Below are 4,477 nucleotides of genomic sequence, written 5' to 3'. Positions count from 1 at the left end.
TACCCATAATTAACAATGGGTAAATATGGGAACAAAATATTTAATCAAATGCTTTAAAGCTTTGAGTAAATATTAATAGTTGAAAATTGTATCCAAGAATGGTTAAACATATTTAGAAGAGACAATGGCGACTCAGCATAGTACCTTAGATATATTGCTGTTTCAGTTCCAGACCACCACGATAAAGCAAGTGTCGCAATAAAGCAAGTCATTATCTTTTTTTTTTTCTTGAGGAGAGAAAATTTTTTCTTGCCTTGTAAAAGGTGCAACATCTGTGAAGCACATAAAGCAATAAAATGAGGTATGCCTATAAATGGTTAACTATTAATTAGAACCAAGTATATATATTATAATCAAGGTCCATGATCATTTCAAAATGTGGTTTTATTAATGCGCATTAGAATGAGTGCCATTCTTATTCTACCTTCTTCTGAAAGAAATATTGCCAATTTTAAATAGTCACAACAAAATTTAGATTAGACAAAACTACACACGGGTATGTGTTGGGAGAGGAGGGGTTCATTTTTACCATACTGTGAATATAAACTCATGTCTTGAGTTTATAAACAACACTGAACAACAATACTTCCTTCTAAAATTTTAAGGCAGATCTGTTTAGCATCATGTGTGTGTTATTAATATGGTACAGTGTAGTTTTAGCAACTGTTTTAACTTCCCAGTGAAAATAATACATGTGGTCAGAAATAGGGAACAAAATCTTCTTAGCCCCTCTGACTTACCAACATTTAAAAACACAAGTTTTTCATATATATATATATATATATATATATATATATATATATATATATATTACTGTATCAAAACACATTTTAACAGACTTCACAGCTTATTAAAGCTTCAGTTTATAGACATTCATATGAAAGATTTCTAATATGGAATGTTCATTTAGAATTCTTCACTGGGCTTCCAGTGTTCTACATCAGAAATGCAGAAGTTCTTCTTCAGTGCAATGTTAGACATTTTACCTCTGTTCATTTATGCTTTTCTTTCAAGGTTTCCCAAATTTTACTTTGGATCTTCATTTTTGTATGCTTGACTTATTTCCTTCCCTATATTTTCAGGTAAGGCAGGTTGATATCTGTATAAATATCCATATGGACGAAGATGATAAACGAGGTAGTCTAACTCATACACGATTGTAGGATCAACATAGTGAAATGAAACTGCAAGATCAGAACAGCAACCAGGACCCTCTACAGGAGGGTAATAGTTATAATTCCAGTACCAAAATGTTTTAGGTGGATAACCCTTGATTAAGTGGTGCTCTGCTACAAAGGGATGAAAAGTTTCTTTTCCAATGGTATCTCTGGAATCTCCCGCTTCTACATTTATAATTTCCATGCATCTTCCCAGTGCTAAATCTTCAATGGAGGAACTATGTGTACATTTCTCTGTTTTAAACGCATCAACAAATCTCTTCAAGGTTTCTTTGCTCAGTACATATCCTGCTCCTTCACTCATGTAACCCTAGTTAACGTAGGGCTTAAATCTTCTCCCAAAGTAAATAGGTTCTTCAGGGCTGTGTTTTGAGAGAAGCCATCTCAAATTGTCTAGTACAACATATGTATCGTCATCAGCTTTCATAAACCAATCAGCATCTTCTAGATAGTGATCATGAACATACTGAAAAGCTTTAATTGTTTTCCAGTATAGCTGGTCTTTACCTTCTCTGGTTTCTAATCCCACAGCAGGGAAGTCTTTGTCTTCTTCTGAACTCATAAACAACACTTTATTACAGCGCTGGGCCCATGAGCTTTGACATGTTTAGCCTTTTTTCTCTAGATTTTGAGGTCCTGTCATAACCCACCAAAGAATTTTAACCTTCTGATAGAGGTTTTCATGACGTAAGTATGTTGGCTAGCATCTGCATTGAAGTTCATCTGTCCTTCTAGATAATTCTGTCCATTATCATCTGAATGCCTAGCATGAGGATCATTATGCAGAATCTTGGGTTGGGTGTCACCCTGTTCTCCCATCAAAATACTGAATAGCTGAGAACATAAAACAAATCCAACTGCTGATCTAAAGAGGAAGATTAAAAAATTCAGCCAAGATTTAGAGGCCATTTCCCAAAAGTGTATTTCTGACGTCAGCAGCGACTTCCTCTCTGCCCCCCAGGAGGGGCGGAGAAGAGAACAACACGAGATAAGCGACCTTCGCTCCACTGGGCAGCACAGAAGTGCTCGTGGCCGCTAGCCAGGGCCGCCCACTGCCGCCTAGATTTCTCCCTGGCTGCAGCAGGGGCTGCCGTGGCGGCCAAGGGGGGCCCGGCGCCCACTCCCGCCCTCTAGCATCGCCCCTCCCCTCAGTTGGTCCAGGCCGCGGCCCGCCTGTTTTAGAAGGCTTTTAGTTAGAGCTTTTATACTAGGTTTATTGTCCATCCCAAATTAATTTTCATGTTTGGTTTGAAGTATATGTCAAGATTCATTCACAAATAAAACCACAATTATGTAAACTATAATCTAATTTCTAAAATCTATGATGAGGCTATGTACAATTTTAACTTGAAAGATTTACATTGTGAATAGTGACCTGGAATGGTAGAAGTTTAAAAGAGTTCTTGAGGATGGTTTAATTACCTGCCTCAGAATTCCCAAGTGGTTGTAAAATTTTCTACTTCCAAAGCAACATACATGAGTCTCAATTTCTTCATAGTCTTGGTGTAGCACTTTTCAATTTTAGCTCTTCTAGTGGGTATCTCATTATGGTTTTCAAGTATTTTTATAATGAGATTTTGTTAAGTACTTTGAACATGTTTGGCATTCTCCATATTATCACTGACAAAAGGAAAAGAGTATAGACAAAATGCATGAGAATACTGATGCAGGTTGAGTAGACTTAGCATCATGGAATCCAGTTGGGGGCTATGGGGAAAGCGTTTGGGCAGAATCTGAGATGATTTAAGGTCAGAATTTAAGCCTATGAATTTGTTATTTACTACTTGAATATAAGTTTTTTCACAAGAAGGTGAGGATCTAGCTTAATAAAATACTATTCTCTTTTTTCTCTCAATCTGAAGCTTAATTATTTATATTTAATACTTAGATTTTTACTTATCTTAAAACATTAATAAATTATTAGCATTTCACAGTAACATTTAATAGCTATTAATAAGGCTTCACATATTTTAAAAGTGTAAACTAATGAAATATTTATACTTTGCCAAAGTTGGGATTGAAAGCATTACCTTCACATATACCACCTCTTTATCAGGTTCTCATCCAGATATCCATCTGATGTTTTTCTTTTGTTAGAAGTTAAATAATACATTTTTCATGTGACACAATCAAGAACTAGAGAATTTGATATAGTTATAAATACTCAGGAGCATGGGATCCAATGGCATGTGGTATGCGATAGAAACTGAGCCAATTTCATTTGAGTCCAGATGTATACAGCATCCAGGTTGTAAGAATAAACATGTTTTGTAAATTTTTTTAAACAACCAACTGCATTGTTATGTTTTTCAGCCTAATACTGACATTTCTGTACATGATTCCAGAATGTTGCTTTAATGAACTACATCGGAACAAGGAATTCCGTACTAATATTCTGACACATTCGTCTGAAAAATACTCACATACCACTTCATGTCCTCTGCTTTCCTTTAAGTTTTATTTATTCTGAGATGTTTACCCTTATTTTACATAGAAATATAAAGAGAATATTAAATCCCCAAATCATATTTCTGCCTTTGCCAGAAACAATCATCACTATAAAAGAGAAAACCCCCCACAAATGATGATTGTGTGCTAGCTAGAGTATGAGAGGGCTACCATTTCTACTTCTTTTTTTTCAGCCCTTTATTGTTTTCAATTTCTAGCATCTATAATAATAAAAGCATAATATGCTAATTAGACCGGACATCCTTCGGGACTTCCTCCCTCTGGACAAAGCCCCAGTGGGCGGGCGGGTGGGGGCTGTGGCAGAGGCAGCTGAGGCCCCCCAGCTGCAGCAGAGGTGGTGGGCAGGGGCAGAGGCAGAGGCAGAGGGGGCCAAGGCCCTTGTAGGAATTTCATTCATTGGGCCTCTAATAAGCTATAAAAATATGTTTACTGAAATGTGTGAAACTTTAGAATATAACTGAAGATAAATGCTAAATTATATATAATTTAATCTGTTTGCATAGAAAGCAAACTTATTGTAGATTACATTTTCCAATATTTCACATACTTATCATCAACAGAAAACAACAGAGTTATCCATGGCATTAAACCAGCCCATGCCAATTATGTTATTTTATATGCTGCTTTCAAAGCAATAGTTCTGTAAGGAATCCAAATGAAAGCTCAGTTCAGTAGCACTCTGTATTCTAAAGTGTTTGCTATGAGATCAGAAATATAACAAATGTCACATGAGGGTACAGTGTTCAAAGAAGAAAAATGGCATATCATACATAAAAGATGAGCTGATTATAATTAGTGAAGACCAAATTATAGTGTGTCCATAGATATTA

General features: G+C 35.9%; 1 pseudogene; it reads right to left on the bottom strand.

Moving 5' to 3' along the window:
- Positions 1-235: 235 nt before the first annotated feature.
- On the bottom strand, positions 236-2,153 carry LOC132230566 (glycoprotein-N-acetylgalactosamine 3-beta-galactosyltransferase 1-like; annotated as a pseudogene).
- Positions 2,154-4,477: the final 2,324 nt, after the last annotated feature.

Source organism: Myotis daubentonii, chromosome 3, assembly GCF_963259705.1.
Source record: "Myotis daubentonii chromosome 3, mMyoDau2.1, whole genome shotgun sequence".
Classification (NCBI taxonomy): domain Eukaryota; kingdom Metazoa; phylum Chordata; class Mammalia; order Chiroptera; family Vespertilionidae; genus Myotis; species Myotis daubentonii.
Note: the sequence above shows the minus strand (reverse complement) of the source record. Positions and strands in the feature narration are given on the sequence as shown.